At 38.4% G+C, this 21992-nt stretch overlaps 2 pseudogenes; both read right to left on the bottom strand.

The window, feature by feature from the left end:
* LOC118634056 overlaps positions 1-21992 on the bottom strand; it is a 45245-nt pseudogene that overhangs the window by 21593 nt on the left and 1660 nt on the right.
* LOC118635110 lies at positions 4056-4151 on the bottom strand (annotated as a pseudogene).

The raw sequence follows: 21992 nt of genomic DNA, 5'->3' as shown, positions 1-21992 counted from the left end.
AGTATATGATTTTCTAACCACTACGTTGTACACCTGAAACTAATACAAAATAATATTGAATATAAACTATAATTGAAAAAAATCCTCAAAAAATTATAGTAAAACTGTACAAATTTAAGCCTATAATTTGTCCAGTTATCAAGGAATGAAACTCTTTAATACTATTATGTGATACTGTGATTTATAATAAAAAATATATATTTGGTCTTTGTCCCTGTGCCTGGCACAGGGCTTCTAAAACACTTGGAATTTCCTGATAAGAATGATAAAGGGCCCTGGCCGGTTTGGCTCAGCGGTTAGAGCGTCCACCTGCGGTCCGGAGAGACCCGGGTTCGGTTCCCGCTAAGGGCATGTACCTCGGTTGCAGTTTGTCCCCGGCCCTGGTTGGTCGTGCGGGTGGCAGCCACTCGATGTGTCCCTTTCACATCGATGTTTCCCTCTCTCTCTCTTCCTCTCTCTCCCTCCCACACTGTCTGTACAAAAAATGGAAAAATGTCCTCGGATGAGGATTAAAAAAAAAAAAGAATGATAAAGGGTTTTTTTTTGTTTTTTGTTTTTTTTCAATCCTCACCCGAGGATATGATCTGAGAGAGAGAGGATGGGAGTGAGAGAGAGAAACATGGATCAGTTGCCTCTCTTATGTGCCCTGACTGGGGACTGAACCCCTAACCTAGGTATGTGTCCTGACCAGGGATCAAACCCACAACCTTTTTGGTGTATGGAGTAATGCTCCCACCAACTGAGCCATCCGGCTGGAGCCATAATATATTTTCTTAAACAAATATCAAACTAAACATTTTTTTTCTCTAGTGTTTATTTTGCTACAATTTCAGACTTACAGAGAAATTGCAAAAAACAATACAAAGAACTCCCTTCTACCCTTTACCCAGATTCCTTAAATGTTAACATTTGCCTATCCTTGCTTTTTCCTTCTCTTTTACTTTCTCTCTCTCTCATTCATTCTCTCTCTCTGAATCTTTTGAGAGTAACTTATGAAGCCCCTTTACTCACCAGTTCATTGTGTATTTCCTAAAAGCAAGGAATTCTCTTGCAATAACCACAGTACAATGATCAAATCAGGAAATTAATATTGATACAATACTATATCTAATCTTGTTCATGATTTTCCAATTTTCCCAACAATGTCCTTTATAACGAAAGAAAATCCAGGGTCATGCTTTGCTTTTGGTTATGTCTTTTTAATTTTTAGTCTTTCATAGCGTTTCATGTCATTGACATTTTTGAATAATAAAGACCAGTTATTTTGTAGAATGTCCCTTAATTTAGAGTTGCCTGATGTTTTCTCATGATTAGATTCAAATTATGCTTTCTTGGCAAAAACACCATAGAAGTGGTGTTATGTTCTTAGTGTATCCTGTTAGGAGGCACATGATGTCAATTTGTCTGATTATTGATGTTGACCATGAACAGTTGTGCCTGTTATGTTTTCACTCACAATACAGAATTTCTCACATATTCAAAATTAATGGAACATTATTTCAGTGTCTATACAGTATTTCATTTACGGACCTGTCATAATTTTTTCACTGATCATATTTCTGTTTCATGTATCATTGCATTAGTAAGAACTTCTAGAATTATATAACAACAAAGTTAGTAGATGCCTCATTTTAATGGAAATATTTTTAATGTTTTGCCATTAAGTATTTTACTGGCTGTTGATTTGAAATGTTTTTCAAATTGTTAGATAAATAGATGTGATTAAAATTCCACAACCAAGCCCTGCCAGTGTGGCTCACTGGTTGAGTGTCGACCCATGTACCAAGAGGTTGCTGGTTCGATTCCCGGTCAGGGCACATGCCCAGGTTGTGGGCCCAGTCCCCAATGGGGGGCATACAGGAGGTGGCCAATCGATGTTCTTGCTCATTGATGTTTCTCTCTCTCTCTCCCTCTTCCTTCCTCCCTCTCTAAAATCAATACAGAAAAAAATATTTAAATAAATAAAATAAAACTCAACAACCAAGAAATATCTACTTGGCCCTGGCCAGTTTGGCTCAGAGGTTAGAGCATCAGTCCACAGACCAAAGAGTTGGGGGTTCGATTCCAGTCATGGGCACCTACCTTGGTTACGGTTTGGTCCTTGGCCCTGGTTGGGGTCGTGCAGGAGGCAACCAATTGATGTGTCTCTCTCACATCAATGTTTTTTTCTTTCTCTCACTCCTCCTGCCACTCTATCTGAAGATAAATGGAAAAATATTGAGTGAGGATTATTAAAAAAGAACTATCTACTTGTTCATTACTCATTCATTCATGACCATATACCTGTAATTGCCTGGCCCATACCCTGGATACATACATAGTGCAATACTTGTGTCCAAGCTATATTTCTTTATGATGCTATGTTCTCTTGCCCCCTGGAAACTGTCTATTGGTTTGGAACTTGACATTCAAAAACTATCACTCTCAGCTCCTTCTGAGTACAATTATATTTCATCAGCAATTTCAAGTTCTACTCTCTCCACTCTGGACTCTGTCTAGCTGCTGACCTTGGCAGAGGGGTGAGAGAAGAGGACTTGGTAGCTGTAGTAGGCAACAATGTCTAGAAGTTGATAGGATGAACTTGCTACCTGAGGTTAAAGGTTCAACAGTTTCAAGCAAGTATAGGACAAAAAGACAAAGTTCTTTTATCATGGACAAAGTTCTTTTACCTTCTTTTGGATAGCTCTAAGAATTTTGGTCATATAAGAGAGTTTTTCACACCCTTAGACTTATAAAAATGATGTTCCACTGGATTGTCTTTGAAAGCAGGGTTCACTAGAAGACACCAAGCTGTTGTTGCACTCTAGAAATTGTTACTAATCACAAACTTTGGAACTATGTGAAAGTTTTATTTATATATGCTTAACCAGTTTACGAAAGAGTTTCAACTCAAGGGGGTATAAACATGAAACTTTTTTCTCTCTTGGGTCCAATTGTACTATGTTGAATCTCTTCCTTCCCTTTAACACCTTGGGCAAATCCTGAAACTTGCTGATCCCTTTTTAATGTTAAATGTCTATCCCTTAAAAAATGACTGTTATACCCATCAAACTAAAATGTTGCCTTTAGAAACAAGCAATATTTGGGATATACTTATACTAAAAAATATTGTTTATCTGAAACTCAAATTTAATTGAGTGTTCTGTATTTTTATTTGCTAAATCTAGCAACCCTAAATTTAACTTTTCTTCCTCACCTACCTCAATTCCCAGAGCCGGCTTGACCTAGAGCTGAGAGGATGTGTAGTGGGGAAGAAGCATGGTCTACTTTGGTATACCTCCCTCCTCATCTTTCTGGTCCTGCTCCCCTAATGTTGGTGGAATTCAAAAATGTCAAGGGGGGGTGGAAAAAGAAAACATCTCTGTCTCCATTGGGTATGGAAGTAGGTTGACATTATTTCTCTGGTAAATGCTAACTGGTCAAGGATATTGCGTCAGTCAAAGTCCTCTAAGAAGTAGATGCAACAGAGTGAGGAGGACAAGAGTTTTATTGAGGAGTACTACCTGCAAAAGATAAAGGACAGGATGAAGGAAACTGAATCTGGCAGGGAGAACCTAAGACTGGAATGCAGATCTGACAAAGTCCCAGCTAACCAATCAGGAGCTCTGGAGCAAAGATTGCACATAGAGGAGACTTGCATTGGACAGAAGTGGCCAGGTCTTAGTACCCCTCTCTGTGCTCTGTCATTGACTAGGAGATAACCAGAAAAAAGCATAGCCCCCAGCTCAAATGCTGAAGCTGATCCTGAAGATGTAGTAGCTGGAGGCTTTCAGCTAACTGCACTCCATGCAGTTGAAAAGCAGTTCTTTTTAAAAAATTAATTTATTTTTATTTTTTTCTTTATTGATTTTAGAGAGAAAGGGAGGGGGAGAGATAGAAACATCGATGAGAGAGAACATCGATTGGCTGCCTCTTGCATGCCCCCCACTGGGGATCAGGCCCAAAACCTGGGCATGTGCCCTGACTGGGAATTGAACTGGTGACCTCTTGGTGCATGGGTCGATGCTCAACCACTGAGCCACACCAGCCAGGATCTTTTTTTTTTTTTTTTTTTTTTTAATATGGAATGCTTCATGAATTTGTGTGAAGGGGCCATGCTAATCTTCTCTGTATCATTCCAATTTTAGTATATGTGCTACCAAAGTGAGCATGAAAAGCAGTTCTTGAATGGAGATCTGGACAGCTCACCATCATGACTGCCACAGGTATCTTCTATGTGGCAGGTGTTCAACTGCCCACTCCCTCCTGAGGCCACTGTGTGGGTTCTTTGGAGAGCCTGATGGGGCCTCATCAGAACTCAGCTCCTGGTCTTGAGATACCTGGTTCCAGCTCCATTTCTGCCACCTCTGTTCCCATGTCCCTCAGCCCCTTGCTGTTGAAGTACCTTCAGCCAATGGGTAGCTTCTGCAGCTCCCCACCTTGAAAAATGGTCACATCCTTGTCCTGATACAGGGACATGCAGACTGCTCCATTTTCCCCGTCTCTCCATTTTTCTCTTATTTACTCTTCCCTTACTCTTACAGGTATAGGTGATAGATCAGCTGTCTAAGCAGATGTGTGGACATCTGGGATACCAAAATGCCAGTCACCCCTTCTTGCAGGCACTCCCCTCAAAACACAATTTACAAGTAATCGTCTAAGCATCTCCATTTTATGTAGCTTGCTATGGGGGAAGGACTCACCCTTCACCATGAACACTACATCAGGCTCATGGCTATCTTCTCCTATGATGCTCAAAAGACCACAGATGTGCTTTCTTGAGTGAGTGACAAAGTGTACAATTTGAGAACACACTTCAGGATTGTATGTAACCTATGAATAAACTCATATGAAAATCATTCTTTGGTATATTGTAGTAGGAAAAAAAGAACTGAAAACCACTGCTGCAGAGATAGGATATATAAATAGACCAGAGAAACACATAAGAGTCAGGATCATCTGGACCTCTTAAGCCTTTTGGGAACAAATAGATAAACAAATATAATCAGAATAGTGGACGTTTGTAATTTGCCTCTCTGACATTATTCCTTTGCCAAGTCACACCTAGGGTGACTGCATACAGCTACATAGATTATGCAAAACTTCAAGGGAGGGGACCAATCAATCACACTGCAGATTTTGTGAATGGTGACTCTAGGAGTTGTGCGGGCCACAACTTGCACAACACTCACAGAAGACCTGGCCATGGTCCTAATTTTCTTTTGTGATTCACTGCTCTTCCTGTCAGAGTCAACATGATCTTATAGGTTCCTACTCCTGGCCCTGAAGTTAGAGCACATGATGAGACCTAATGCACCCATTCCTCTAGCCCCCGGGTAGGTGGTGGGCAAATAAACTAAACTTCAACTAGTCTAATCAGAGTGGATCTGAGGACTATTGTTGGGAATGTACATCCTTATGACATAATTTTCCAAACAAAAACCCTGACTTTTATTTCACACTCACAGTACCTAATGAAAACAGCAACTAATCAATTAAATGTGTCTAAATGAAGAACTTATGTCTTTTCCCAAGCAATGATAATGGTATCTTCATTAACATAGAGACTTCCCTGTTTGGTCTCTCTTGTGCCCATTTGATCACTGAGACTGGGTTGAAAAGAGTCTGATAATATGGCCTTAGAAAAAAGGTTTTCTTTAACCAAAATGAAGACTCAACTGGCATTGCCACAATCTCTAAGTAATCGGTCAAAAATAGAACAAAATAGCCTGGCCGGTGTGGCTCAGTAGTTGAGCATCGACCCATGCACCAAGAGGTCACCAGTTCAATTCCTGGTCAGGGCTCATGCCCAGGTTGTAGGCCAAATCCCCATTGGGAGGCATGTAGGAGGTGGCCAATCAATGCTCTCTCTTATCGATGTTTCTATCTCTCTCTCCCTCTCCCTTTCTCTCTCTCTAAAATCAATTTAAAAAAAAAAAAAAAAAGAATAGAACAAATAGACCATAATATATCAGAGGTCCTACGTTCCCATCAATGCAGGTGATCAAGCCCAGGCTCCATGATTGCTTATAAAGTAAGCAGAGGAGGCTCAAACATCCACAGGGAACGTGGACTATTATGCTGCCAAGGTGATGTCTTCAATATAGTCTTTTCAATAGTAAAGATATTCAAACATATGCACACAAACAGAAACATGATATTTTAAAAATTAAATAGATCATGCTATTGATCTGCTCCCAAATTTTCTGGAAGCACAAGAATGTAAAGATGCTTTCCTTTGCAGGGTATCATTCAATTGAATTATGGTGCCAGAATGTCAAGATTATGAACTTGATTCTTGGATGTTTTCTTTACAATGTTGTTGAGATAGCCTACTTCTTTGTGCATTATTATTTTCACATTACTAACTTTACATTTTATGAAGCCTCTCCCATATATTTTCCCCATGTAGCTATCTAAAAAGCACATACACAAGAGAGTGACTAATTTTTCTTGTCATTTACGTCTTTTGCTTTACCAATTTCTTTATGGATTTATGGTTCATTGATTTTCACAGTTTGAAAATTAATGTTAAATCAATGCTTTGTATTAATTTATTATGATTTTACTGTAACCTATTTTGCAATAGATTATTTGACTGATGTGGCATAAAACTTATTGTATATAAATGAAAACATTGAGCAAGTTGAGGGTATAAAATCAGCTAGCACCCTAATATAGCAGCTTATGACTGAGAAACTATATAGCCTTTTTATACGGCATATGGGAAAACTGTGCAGCATGGGGGTTTTGAGTATTAATTCTATAGTTGTACTAAATCTAACGTCAGTCTCTATCTACAATCCAGCCAGATTTAAAGTGCTAAGTTTTGCTGCTGTACTGAATACTGAATTATCTAAGATGGTGGTGCTCCAGGAAGCCCATAATAAAGCAAATCTAGACCATTTAGCATCTATACATGAAACATGTATATTTCCCATGTACCAACAATATTCATTAACAAAGACAAATCAGAAAATGAGGTTCATTATATACTTTCTTTCCCACCACCTAGCCCCTTCAAGGAGATATCTTTTTCATTCAGAGCCCTGGGCTTTGTTCCACATTTTACTTTGTTTTGTTTTAGAAAAAAATAGTTCATTAAATAAATAAATAGTAAACCTTTTTTGAAAAAGTAGAAATTTGAAACTGGTCAAGCAAATCTTCCTGTGACAATGGCAGTACTTAAGCTGAAGAAAATTTGCCTATAAAACAAATATTGCCATATCCATATTAATTTGGAGAGGGGTATATCTACATTCTATATTCTCATCATAGCACCCATCTAATAAAATCTTTGTGGGTGTTTATAGGCCTTCCCCTGGAAAATCTGCAGGCAGCCTAGTAACTCTGTATGTATATAAAAGCCAAAGAGTCCTGGCCAGTTTGGCTCAGCAGTTAAGAGTGTTGGCCCACGGACCAGAGAGTCCCAGGTTCGGTTCCTGCTAAGAGCACGTACCTTGGTTGCAGTTTGTCCCTGGCCCTGGTTGGGGTCGTGTGGGTGGCAGCCGATCGATGTCTCTCTCTCACATCAACGATTCTCTGTCTCTTCCCCCCCCTCCCTCTTGCTCTATCTAAAGATAAATGCAAAAAATGTCCTTGGGTGAAGATGAAAAAAAAAAAAAGCCAAAGAACTAGGAGTATATCAGATGGGGAAAAGACTAAAGATCATATCCAAAAAAATCCACTAAGAATAAGCTTTAAGTATAAATAAAGTACAATTAACATTTTGTGGAGCAAAAATTCCTAGAAATTTTTAATATATTAATTATTTCTTCCTACATCTTAAAAATAAATTATATCATGCCATGGGTAAAGATTTTAAATAAAGAGTTGCCAAGATGAGAGTCAAAATTCTCCAGCATATATTCACTGACAAGGGACTACTGTACAGTCTTTTTTCAAATTATAATTTAATTTTGTTACAGATGTTTCTCCTTTTTCCCCCATTGACACCCTCCTCCCATTCCTGTCTCCCGCCCCCAGCATTGTTGTCTATGTCCATTGGTTATGCTCACGTGTACAATCTTTCAAAAATCTTAATACCCAATTTATTTACTCTAAAGAATAGGGCATATCGAGCCAAAATCACTTTAGGCCTTATTTTTAACATCAGTAAAATATAGTACGGTTGTTGACTTCTTAAAAATCTAATTCCTAGCAAGAAATATATACACACTTGCAATTTCTGACTGATTAGAGCGCCCTCATGTGTGTCTTTGTTGTAATGTTTAGAGATCTGAAAATGTACTAATCTCAGCAGCACTACAATTGTCTTTATTTTCCTATTTATAATAGTTGAAGTATCACTCTAAATTCTAAAAAGTGTGATAATTCTACTACATCTCATTAACTTTTCATAGGCCAAATTTTATTTAAAATTATTTTCTTTATCCTCACCTGAGGACATTTTTCCATTTTTTGTTCAGATAGAGTGGGAAGGAGAGAGAAAGAAAGAGAGAGAGAGAAACATTGATGTGAAAGGGACACATGGAGTGGCTGCCACCCATATGACCAACCAGGGCTAGGGACAAACTGCAACCAAGGTATGTGCCCTTAGCGGGAACCGAACCCGGGTCTCTCTGGACCGCGGGCCAACACTTTAACCGCTGAGCCAAACCGGTCAGGACCCAAATTTTATTTTAAAGTAATGAAGTTATTATTGTTTTGGTTTAAATTTTAATGAATTAAAGGGTTTTTTCCTTAAGGCTCCTAAGATAAGTTTCTCACTGTAATATTATTTTATTATCATGCCTGAAAGAAAATATGTAACCAATTAAGTTGTTAACTTTTTGTAATAGCTTGTCAGTACCTTTTTAGGGGTAGATAACAGCTCAAGAGGTCAATTCCAACTCAGTTTTTCCAAATGAAAATGTACTTGTCTAAATCATTGCAAAAATATTTCTTCCTACTCAAAAAGACAATATTGGAAGTAGCCAAGAGAATCTTTTTTTTTTTTGCCTTTTGCCTTTTGCCCCACCGGTGTGGCTCAGTGGTTCAGCATCAACCCATGCACCTAGAGGTCACCTGTTCGATTCCCGGTCACAGCACATGCCCAGGTTGTGGGCCAAATTCCCAGTGAGGGGCGTGCAGGAAGTGGCCAATCAATGTTCTCTCTCATCGATGTTTCTATCTCTCTCTCCCTCTCCCTTCCTCTCTCTCCTAAAATCAATAAAGAAAAAAAGCCCTGGCCGGTTTGGCTCAGCGGTTAGAGCATCGGCCTGTGGTCCAGAGAGACCCAGGTTTGGTTCCCGCTAGGGGCACGGACCTCGGTTGCAGTTTGTCCCCAGTCCTGGTTGGTTGTGTGGGTGGCAGCCACTCGATGTGTCCTTTTCACATCGATGTTTCTCTCTCTCTCTCTCTCTCTCTCTCTCTCTCTCTCTCTCTTCCTCTCTCTCCCTCCCACTGTATCTGAACAAATAATGGAAAAATGTCCTCTGGTGAGGATTAAAAAAAAGAAAGAAAAAAAAAATTTTTTTTTAAAGAATCATTTTTTAAAAAGCTACATAAAATAAAAATCCCAAATCCAATCACATTTAAAAATTTTTTTTATTAATTTATTTTTGTTATAGATGTTTCTCCTCCCCCATCCAATCATATATTTTTTTCAATCATATTTTAAATAACCTTTATCTGACAGATATTTATGAAGGGCCCATATTATGTGCTAGAAATGAGATATTAAATTAAAGGAAACCAAAGCTACTAAAGTAAGGCAAAAAAGTACTATTTTTTTCCTTTTATAAAATGATTTAGTAGTAACTGCCTCACCCAAGAGACATGCTATAAAGATCTAATAACATGACATATGTAACCACATTTTCTTTTTTTCTTTTTTTTAATTCTCACCTGAGGATATGTTCCATTTATTTTCAGAGTGGGAGGGAGAGAGAGATAGAGAGAAACATCAATGCAAGAGAGACACATCGATTGGTCACCTCCTGCACAACCCAGAACAGGGCCGGGGACTGATCCGCAACCGAGGTACATGCCCTTGACCGGAATCGAACCCACGACTCTTTGGTCCATGGGCCGACGCTCTAACCGATAAGCCAAACTGGCCAGGGCAGTACCACATTTTCTAAAGAGAGGACTGAAATGTGTACCAGAGAAACCTTGGTATTCCAAAGACATGTTTTAGGGGTTGCTTTGTATGTGGAAAATGCTGAGGCTCTGCTCTAATTTTTTTAGATAAAAATTTTCTTGAAATCTTCATTACAGAAGATAAAGTGGGAAGAAAGAATTATGTCTCCTAAGAAAAGAAGTCTGAACTATTCTTTTCTTCATTGCCTCTTACCCTCCTTTTCTTAGCAAAGCTGGGCATTGATTAGTTGCTGATGACACCAGTTAAGCCAAGAGGTCAGACTGGCTATACTAGGCTAACCAGAAAGGAGCAATGATGCTACCCAGGCAGAAGCCAGAGTTTTTACCTTCCCCCAAATCCCCAAAACCAAACACCATTCCAGGTCCTGTGGAAAACTGAGATACTGTTTTGGTGTCCTTCCACCAAAGGTTAGAACCATTTCCTACTTCCAACTTCCCCATTCTTTTCTCTCACATATCAAGAGCTTCCCTTCCTGCTGTCCTCCACCCATCCGAAATCCTCCACCACATGCCCCACAGTTCTGTCTTCTCCATGCCCCGGTTTAAATTCCCAAGTTCTCATACAGTCTGTTGTTCACCTGATTCCAACCTTTTAAGGTTTGATGATGTCCACGATTTTTAAATGTATGTATTGTGTAAATTATTTAACATATCAAAAGTAGCTAAAAATGTGTCATGAATCCCCCACATACCCATCCACCCAACTTTTTTTGTTTTACCAAGTATAAAGAGGTCTATTTCATAACAAAGGGGTCAAATAATCAAAAGGGAATTGTAATCCTAAACATTTATGCAAAAAAATAGGTAAATCCACAATTACTCTCACCAGAGATTTTAACACCACTCTCTTGAATCAGGAAAATGAGTTGAGAGAAAAGCATATGGGGAACATTACCAAGTACCTTGACAGAAGTGACATTTATAGAACAGTCTGTCCAATATCAAAAAAATATACATTCTTTTCATGTACAGAAGGAATATTTACCAAGATAGATCATATTCTGGGCTATAAAAAAATTGTAAAGGATTTTAAAGGACTCATCCATACCAAGTCCATTCCATGACCATGACAGAATTATATTTGAAATCAATTACAAAAAGATATAGGGAAATCCTCAATTATTTGGAAACTAAATAACACAATTTAAATAACCTATGGGTAAAAAAAAATGTTCATTCTCTTGATTGTGGTGATCACCCATCCAGCTTTAACAACTATCAACATATGGGAACTGCAAGCAGTTTGTCTTGGTTAAAATAGCATTAGGGTAGGTAGTAATCAGAGAATCAAACAGGATTTTGAAATGAAAAATATAACATCTGAAAGTACAAAATCAATGGAAAAAATAAACAGCTGAATAGCTCAACTGAATAATTTGTAATGTAAAAGACAACCTCAAAGAAGTTACCAAGAATGTAACACAGACACAAAGAAATACAAAAGATGAAAAAAGATCATGGGTCACAGACAATAAAGTACAAAGATCCAATTACATCTGGAGTTCTAGAAGGAGAAAATTGAGAGAACAGAGGAAGGGCCATATTTGAAAAATTATGACTGAGAATTTTCCAGAGATAATAATACTGAAATTTTTAGTTTGAAGAAACTAAATGATTCCCAACCTAAATAAATAAAAATAAATCCACATCAAGACACATCATAGTGAAACTACAGAAAACCAAAGATAAGAAAAAGATCCTAAAACAGCTAGAAATACACCTTACCTACAAAAGTGCAAATGAAAATGGCAGGACATTTCTCAATAGCAACAGTGGAAGCCAGAAGATAGTGAAATAATATTTTTCAAGTCTGAGAGAAAAATAGTTGGCAACCTAGAATTAGGTGCTAACAAAACTACCTGAAGAAAGATCTTGAAATAATATTTTCAGAGAGGCTACAGAAAATACCAAAAACAGTATGGCGTTTCCTCAAAAAATTAAAAATGGAACTGCCTTATGATCCAGCAATTTCACTTCTGAGAATATATCCAAAGAAACCAGAAACACTAATTCAAAAGAATATATACTCTTCTATGTTCACTGCAGTGTTATGTACAATAGCCAAGATTTGGACGCAGCCCAAGTGCCCATCAATAGATGGGTGGATAAAAAAGCTGTGGTACATTTACACAAATGGAATACTACTTGGCCGTAAAAAATAGAAGGAAATTTTACCTTTTCAAACAGTATAAATGGACCTGGAAAGTATTTTGCTAAGTAAAATAAGCCAGTCAGAGAAAGACAAGTACCACATGATTTCACTTATTTGTGGAATCTAATGAACAAAATAAACTAACAAACAAAATAGAAACAGACTCATAGATAACAGAGACCAGAGTGACAGCTGTCAGAGGGGAGGAGGGTTAGGGGGCTGGGTGAATAAGGTAAAGGGATTAAGCAAAAAAAAAAACCACTCATAGACACACACAACAGTATAGTGATTACCGGAGGGAAGGAGGTGGGGGTAGAAGAGGGTAAAGGGGGAATAAATGGTGATGTAAGGAGTCTTGATTTGGGGTGGTGAATACACAATACAATATACAGATGATGTATTATAGAATTGCAATCCTTAAACATATATAATTTTATTAAGCAATGTCACCCCAATAAATTCAATAAAAATTTTTTAAAAAGAAAGACAATACCAGCACCTAGGAGGTCAAATACCCTAAAGGTAATTCTTAAAGTCTCTAGTGAGAAATTCTGAAGTAGTGGGGTTTGTAAAAGTTGTGAAAATTCACAGACTGAGAAAACAAAAAGACTAAGGGAACAACAGCTCTAACCACAGCTACCAACAACCCCACCTCAACTTTAATCTGGAACACTTTGGTTACACTGCAGGTACATGAATCACTTTTTCAGATTCCGTTTCCTCAGGTTGCCAACTTAAAATGACTTTCCTGGGCCCCTGAGCTCTTAATATGATTGGTCAGAGCCCAAGGCATTCATTGGGCCTTATTTGCTTCTTATTCCTGACACAGGTCTCTCTTCTTTTCTGTCTCCTACTGACACCTCCTCTGCAGACTGAGCCATGTTAGTTACAGTTAGAAGGGTGAAAAGGTTCAACGAACTGAACTCCATAGTGAGAGTTACTGGATTCTCATTCCTTGTGTGTAGCTCCCTATAGCTCCCTCAGTCTGGAACATCAAATAGAGGAAGGGATCCAGGCAGTCTTTGGTCTCTATATTAAGACCATAAAAATACCTCAGAACCTCATCTGTGTCCTCTAATACAGATGGTCATCCTTACCCTAAGGCTGCTGTCTGTGAGTAAAGAATAAGAGGCTTACCTTATTCTTCACACTACCCAGAATGATGGGTGCACAATTTAAAACTTATGAATTGTTTATTTCTGGAGTTGTCTCTTTAATATTTTCCATCCACAGTTGTTCTCAGGTAACTGAAACCTCAGAAAGTGAAACCACAGTTAAGGGGGGATTACTGTACCCAGTTATGCTAGCACCCAGTTATGTTAGCCACATCCAAACACATAAGAAATAACCAATCTTCTCAAGGCTCATTTTCCTTATCTCAAAATGGAATAAAAACACTGAATTCACAGGGAATTGAAGGATAAACATCTTGGTGAAATCACTTAACACTCTGAAAAGGAGAAATGTTTATTGTTTTTTTTCTGTCCTCACTCAAGGACATTTTTGCATTTATCTTCAGATAGAGCAGGCGGGAGAGAGAGAGAGAGGGAGAGAGAGAGAAACATGGATGAGAGAGAGACACACTGAGTGGTTGCCACCCACATGACCCCAACCAGGGCAACCTAGGTATGTGCCCTTAGCGGGAACCGAACCTGGGACTCTCTGGTTTGCAGGCCGATGCTCTAACTGCTGAGCCAAACTGGCCAGGGCTAAATGTTTATTGTTTATATGATAAAACTAGCATTCCAGATCAGTCGGACAAAGATGGTTTATTCAATGAATATAATGAGACAACTGGTTAGCCTTTTTTTTTTTAATTCTCACCTGAGAATATTTTTCCATCTATTTTCAGACAGAGTGGAAGGGAGGGAGAGAAAGAGAGAAATTGATGTGAGAGAGACATATTGATTGGTTGCCTCCCACAGGACCCCGACCAGGGCTGGGGACGAAACCGCAACCAAGGTACATGCCCTTGACCAGAACTGAACCTACAACTCTTTGGTCTGCAGGCCGACACTCTAACTGCTGAGCAAAACCAGCCAGGGCTAGACAAAAAAAAGGTGAATGATTATTGTATGTCAAAACAAAGTCCATATGTATTAAAATTTAAAGCTAAAATATGATAAAATATGAAACCATGAAAGTACTAAGAGAAAAATGGATGAATATTTTTATAATATTCCAGTGGAAAGGACTATTTAAGTATATATTACTAAATTCAGAGCTATAAAGGAAAAATTTTTATAAATTTTGGGTACATAAAAATCAAGTTTATAACTTTAACAAAAAACATAAAAATGCTACCTTAAAAAAAGACACATACCATGCTCTTCATTAGGAAGAATTAAAATGATAAAGATGTCAAATCTTCCCAAATGAACATATAAATGCAATTCCAATGAAAATACATTGATTTTACATTACTAATGTATTGTTTGATACTCTGATTTTACTGGGCAGTAACTTTAACATTCATATAGAAGAATAAATGAGAATGGTCAAGAATATTTAGAAAATGAAGACCAATGAGGGAGACTTATCTTACTATAACAACTTAAAATGAAGCTATAGTAAACTAAACAGTCTTATATTGGCACAGGAACAGACAAAAAGAGATAAACAGAAAGAATGAAGAGTCCAGAAATTGACTAAACTATGTATGAGAATCTAACAAAGGATGAAGATGATTTATTATATTGTGCTAGCCTAACTGGGTACAGAAGTCCCCCCTTAACTGTGGTTTCACTTTCTAAGGTTTCAGTTACCTGAGAACAACTGTGGTTGGAAAATATTAGACAACTCCAGAAATAAACAATTCATAAGTTTTAAATTGTGCACCCACTGTTCTGGGTAGTGTGATGAAATCTCACACCATCCCCCTCTGTCCTACCAAGGACATGACTTATCCCTTTGTCTATTGTATCCATGCTGTATACCCTTTCGACCCATTAGTCACTTAGTTGCTATGTTGGTATCACAGTGCCTGTGTTCAAGTAACCCTTATTTTACTTAATAATGGCCCCAAAGCAGAAGAGTAGTGATGATGGCAATTTGGGTATGCAAAGAGAAATCATAAAATACTTCCTTTAAGTGAAAAAATATGTAAGTGTAGGGGAAAAAACATAGTATATTTAGAGGGTTTGGTACTATCCATGGTTTCGGGCACCCACTGGGGATCCTGGAACATATCCCCTGTGTATAAGGGAGGACTACTGTATACATCTAGGAAAAAATAAACCTCATTCTTATGGCAGACCCTGCTAGTTGCCTACCCAATTTCCATTCAGAACCCTGATTTCGTTTAGGGCAACAATGTGCTCAGTCAAAACTATTCACCTCCCTAGACTTTAGAAAATCAAGCTGGCCATGCCCTGCTCAATGAGACATAATTAGAAGTCTGATGAGTAGAGCTTCCAGCAAAGCTATTTTTTCTTGATAAGAAGGAATCTACCCCTTGGTCTTCACCCTGACATCTTTCTGTCTATAACATAAATGTGAAACTATCTTGCATGAAAAAGAAAATAATAATCAAGGCATGTAGAACAAAAAGAGAGAAGCCTGGTCTTTGGTGGAATGGTGGAGCCACCACACCAGCCCTGCTCTTTTACTTCTATTCTTTATATAATATAAAAACAAACAAACAAAAAATTCTATTTGGTTATGGCATTGTGGTAGAGATTCTTTGTATAGCTGATTACAAATTCTGATTCAAACTCTATCTCAGATCATGTACAAAAATAAACTTCAAATAAATTAGATATCTAAATATAAAACAATAAAAATATGGAGGTGTGAGGGAAACTTAGTTAAGAAGAATCATAGTTCTGGCTCATTTGGCTCAGCAGTCAGAGAGTGTCAGCCCTCGGACTGACGGGTCATGGGTTCCATTCCCAGTTAAGTGCACGTATTTGGGTTTCAGGTTCAATCCCTGGCCCTGGTTGGGGTTGTGCAGGAGGCAGTCAATCCATGTGTCTCTGCCTCTCTCTCTCTTCCTCCCTTCCACTCTATCTAAAATCAATGGAAAAGTATCCTCAGGTGGATTAACAACAATAACAACAAAAAGAATCATAAAGGGAAGTGTTTGATCACATGAAAGTTAATTTTTTTCTATGGTGAAAACAAAAATAAACTAAAAAGAAACAATAGATTGGGAAAAAATGAGTTACAGTCTCTAACATACAAAAAGGCCACATGTTGTATGATTCCATATATACAAAATGTCCAGAATAGGCAAATATACAGAGACAGAAGGTGACTGCTAGTAGCTGGGAGGATGGGGAAATGAAGTGTGACTATAAATGGGCATTGGGTTTCTTTTTAGAGTCAAGAAAATGTTCTAAATTTATAATGATGATGATTACACAACTCTGTGAATATACTGATACCCAGTGAATTGTATACTTTAAAAGGGTAAGCTTTTCACTATGTGAATAATATCTCAATAAAGCTGTTATTTAAAAACACACAGGGAATGTTGTCTGGTACACAGAGGTGACTTTTAGATTTGTTCTGGTAGCAAGAGGGGGACAGGAAAACTGTAAGTGCAGTAACTGCTGCTAAAGAAATACCAGTAGTATCTAATTTTATGCTATCCTATAGTCTGCTGTGACTTTCATAGCTTTCGATAATGCTACAGGAGAGGCCAAAACAGAAATGCCTTTTATGGGGATCATGGGTGCGGCTGAGCCAGCAATGGGCTTGGAGGCCATGTCTGTGGGAGTGAGCTGGCCTGGGCCTCTGCTTCAGATCTGAAAGCTGGGAGAAAACTGGAGGAAAGATGCCCCCGATTCTTCCGTTTGGCTGCCCAGCCTCGACTTGACTCCACATGGTTGAACACAGATATATAGCTTGCATTCACAAGAGATGGGCTCTGTGGTCTGTGGAATTAAATAGTTAAAATGTGGAGAAATTGTATATACCAGAAGAGAATTAACCTAGAATGGAGAGCTTCCTCCTAGAAAAGATCATAGTGTTGATACTCAAAAGTAGAACAAAGAAAGAAGATCTGAATAATAGAGAAAAAAAAGATGAAGAAGAAACTCCTGCACCTGCATATACAGCCAAATCAATCCTAGAGAACTGGGTATGGGGCAAGCAATCAGTCATACGCTGCATAACAAGGCTTTGGTCAACGATGGATTACATATACAATGGTGATCCCATAAGATTATAATGGAGCTGAAATATTCCTATTGCTTGATGATGTAGTAGCCATAGTCATGCGGTACAGCCCATTACTCACGTATTTGTTGTAATGCAGGTGTAAACAAACCTACTGTGCTGCCTGTTGTATGAGAGTATAGCATGTACAATTATGTATACATAATACTTCATAGTGATAATTGACTAAGTTATTAGTTTATGTATTTACCACACTATACTATACTTTTTTTTTTTAATCCTCACCCAAGGATATTTTTTTGTTGATATTTTTTAGATAGAGTGGAAGGGAGGGAGGGAGAGAAAGAAAGAAAAACATCGATGTGAGAATGACATATTGATTGGTTGCCTCCCAAAAGACCCAGATCGAGAACTTGCAACCCAGGTATGTGCCCTTGACCGGGAATTGAACCCTCAACCCTTACGTGCACAGGCCGATGTTCTAACCACTGAGCAAAACCGGCCAGGGCACCATACTATACTTTTTTTTTTCTTTATTGATTTGAGAGACAGAGAGGAAGGGAGAGGGAGAGAGATAGTAACATCGATGAGAGAGGACATTGATTGGCTACTTCCTACATGTCCCCCCCACTGGGGATCAGGCCCACAACCTGGGCATGTGCCCTGACTGGGAATCGAACTGGTGACCTCTTGGTGCACGAGTTGATGCTCAACCACTGAGCCACACCATCCGGCCATACTATACTTTTTATCATAGAGTGTACTCTTGTTAAATAAAAAAGTTTGCTGTAAAAAATAAAGAAATGCCCTTTATATTTTATTATAACAACTAAAATGGTAAATAAACTAACTTATTGCTTTTTTAAAAAGGAAATGAACTGAAAACAACATAGATATAAGTGGAGTTTAAATAAACCTTTGCTCAGTAAGATGAATGTTTTCACAGGGGAGAAAAGAGTTTGGTAGTAAAAATAGTTTGAAGTATTACATTATTTTAAAAAGAATTTTGTTTCATTTAATGTAGATGGTCAAACATCATTTTAAAACAGATGGTAAATCTGTTGGATAGTAAAAAGAAATTACATCTTGTTTCCATTTTCCTATTCCTTCCAGTTTATCTCTTTATTGTAAATCATTTTCCATTGTGGGAGGATATTAAATTTACATCACTGAAAGGAAAAAAAGCATGTGACTATGTTCATAAATTTATGTTTCTAAGCACTGCTACTACTTACAGCCATTTTATGAAAAACATTTCAAATTGATCTATTCTTTCTGGATCTGAACAAATTGAGAGTTACTTTTCTTGAATAAATAACTCTTTCTAGAAACCTATTTACAAAAAAAATTAAAAATTGATATAATTATATAAATATTTTAAATAGAATTTAATAGTCTTTCATGAGAAAAGATCTAGAATTGGAAAGCATTTGTAAAGATAAATAATAACTAAGATGTACAGTACTTACCATGTTCAGCCTGTTCTAAATGCTATATTTGAGAGTATGTGTATGCATACATGTATCTGAATGTTTATTTGTACATATGTTGCTCACAATTATGTAAATAAATAAATAAACGTTCCTTACACGATCCTATTAAGATGAAGCAACTGAGACAGAGCAAGGCTAAACAATTTTTCCAAGCTGAATCCAGGGATTTGGGCATCACAGCGCATGTTTTTAATAATTACTCTATGTAGCTTGGCCAGTGTGGTTTAGTGTTTAGAGTGTCAGCCCACGCACCTAAGGGTTGAGGGTTCAATTCCCGGTCAAGGGCACATACCTAGATTGCAGGTAGTAGCTTGTAAGCTATTAGCATGTGCATTTTCTGGAAAGCATGAATCTTGTCACACAACTCTGCTGCTTAAAACTCAATAGCTTCTGCCCTGGCCAGTTTGGCTCAGTGGTTAGAGCGTCAGCCTGCGGTCCACAGAGACCCGGGTTCGGTTCCCACTAAGGGCAGGTACCTTGGCTGCAGTTTGTCCCCGGCCCCGCTCTATCTGAATAAAAAATGGAAAAATGTCCTCGGGTGAGGATAAAAAAAAAAAGAACTCAATAGCTTCCTTTGGCTATTAGAATTAACTACAGAATAAATTCCTAAATAAGACCCATAAAATCTTCCATATTCTAGCCCCTACTTTCTCTTACTATTCCCTCATATGCACCCTACTCTTTTTTTTTTTTTTTTTAATCCTCACCCGAGGATATTTTTTTTTACATTTTTCTTCAGATAGAATAGAAGGTAGGGAGGGAGAGAAATAAATATCGATGTGAGAGAAACACATCGACTGGTTGCCTCTTGCATGACCTGACCAGGGTTGGGGATTGAACCGAAACCAAGGTACATGCCCTTGACCAGAATTGAACCCGTGACTGTTTGGTCCCAGGGCCGAAGCTCTAACCGCTGAGCAAAACCAACCACGGTGGCACCCTACTCTTTCAAAAACAAAAAACTAAGTCCTTCAAAGGGCCGTGGTGTTTCAACACCATGACTTCACACATAATGTTGTTTTTATCTGGAATGTCCTATTACTGCTTGTGTCCTGGCAAACTTCAATTTATTCTCCAAGACTTATCCTAAATGCCACAAATTTAATGAAGCATTTCTTACCTGACAAAGTTATATGCTCCCATTTCTTGCTTCTATTGCATCTGACACAACCTTCAATTACAGTGTTTATTCCGATGTACTATTATTGTTTGGAGACCTGTCTAACCACTATTTCACAGTGGGATGGAGATTATGTCTTTTTTAATGTCTACCTCTCCAACATCTAGTACAATTCTTGACATTTAGTAAGTACTCAGTAAATTTTAAAAAATTTATTTTTCCTTTATTGATTTTAGAGAGAGAGGAAGTGAAAGGGAGAGAGACATAGAAACATCCATGAGAGAGAATATCAACTGGCCGCCTCCCGCATGCCCCCCACTGGGGATCAGGCCCACAATCTGGGCATGTGTCCTGGCCAGGAATCGAACCAGCGACCTCTTGATGCATGGGTCAATGATCAACCACTGAGCCACACCGGCCTGACTCAGTAAATTTTTTAAATTAATCAATTAAAATATCCATTTCCAACATTTTAGATGCCAGTGGAAAGAAAATCTACCAGATAAATCTGTCACTGTTAAATCTTATCATCAGCCCTGGCTGGTTCGGCTCAGCGATTAGAGCACTGGCCCACAGACCAGAGAGTCCCAGGTTCGGTTCCTGCTAAGGGCATGTACCTCAGTTGCAGTTGGTCCCTGGCCCTGGTTGGGGTCATGTAGGTGGCAGCCAGTCAATGTGTCTCTCTCACATCAATGTTTCTCTCCCCCACCCCCACTCTATCTGAAAATAAATGCAAAAAAAAAAATCTTGTCATCACCTCAGTACTTTTTATGTCTTTAAATGTGACTTTCAATCAATCATGTTATCTGAATAGAATGCAGTTCCAAATGTACTAATGAACTTTCAATATGCACTAATATACCTTCAATGTGTTATGAATATGTTAAAACGAGAATTTAAACAATACATGATGGTGTATAAATGTACTAAATTTACAAATGTAACAAATATATTACAATTTTCAATGTACTAAAACATATTGATGCCCGATCATGACTATGGCTACATTATGTGAGATTGAGTCTTTTCTTCTGTTTCTTAAATTCTCACACATTTTAAAGTTAAAATAAAAATACCTGCCCTGGCCGGTTTGTCTCAGCGATTAGAGCGTTGGCCCACAGTCCAGAGACCCGGATTCGGTTCCCGCTAAGGGCACGTACCTCAGTTGCAGTTTGTCCCCGGCCCCGATTGGGGTCGTGTGGGAGGGTTGGGGTCGTGCGGGAGACAGCCACTCGATGCATCCCTTTCATGTAGATGTTTCTCTCTCTCTCTTCCTCTTTCTCCCTCCCACTCATCTGAACAAAAATGGGAAAATGTCCTTGGGTGAGGATAAAAAAATATATATATATATCCATCTAGTAGTTGACATGGTAGAAATGTACAAATAAGTGTCCTTAAAAAATTCACTGCAGTCCAGAGGTTGGCCCTCAGTTTGCTATAGACCAAATGTTTGTGTACCCCCCACACAATTCGTATCTTGAAACCCTAACCCACAATGTGGTGGTATTAGGAGGTGGGGATAGGTGATTAGGCCCTGAGGGCAGAGCCTCCATGAATGAAATTAGTGCATTTACAAAAATATTACAAAGAGCTCCCTCCACCCTTCCACCTTGTGTGAGGACAGAGCAAGAAGAACTCACTTTATGAACCAGGAAGCAGGTACTCACCAGACACCAAATCTGCTGGCACCTTGATCATGGACATCCCAGGCTCCTGAACTGTGAGAAATAAATTTGTTCTTTATAAGCTACCCAGTCTAAAATATTGAAGCCCAAAAGGACTAAGACTGCCTTACTGACCCAGAAACCTAATTTGTTGGGAAGACAAACATTGGCCAAAGCTTACATTCACAGAGGTGTATGAATACACACACACACACACACACACACACACACACAGCCATTCTCTCATTCTCTTAATCCATGGTGAGAAGGAGATCTAATACTGGTTGGGGCGGGGTGGGGGTGGAGGGGAATGTGCCTTTCTAACCAAGGGAAATGGTTTAGTAATAGAACTAATCTGA

This window comes from Molossus molossus, unplaced genomic scaffold, assembly GCF_014108415.1.
Source record: "Molossus molossus isolate mMolMol1 unplaced genomic scaffold, mMolMol1.p scaffold_m16_p_19, whole genome shotgun sequence".
NCBI lineage: Eukaryota > Metazoa > Chordata > Mammalia > Chiroptera > Molossidae > Molossus > Molossus molossus.
Note: the sequence above shows the minus strand (reverse complement) of the source record. Positions and strands in the feature narration are given on the sequence as shown.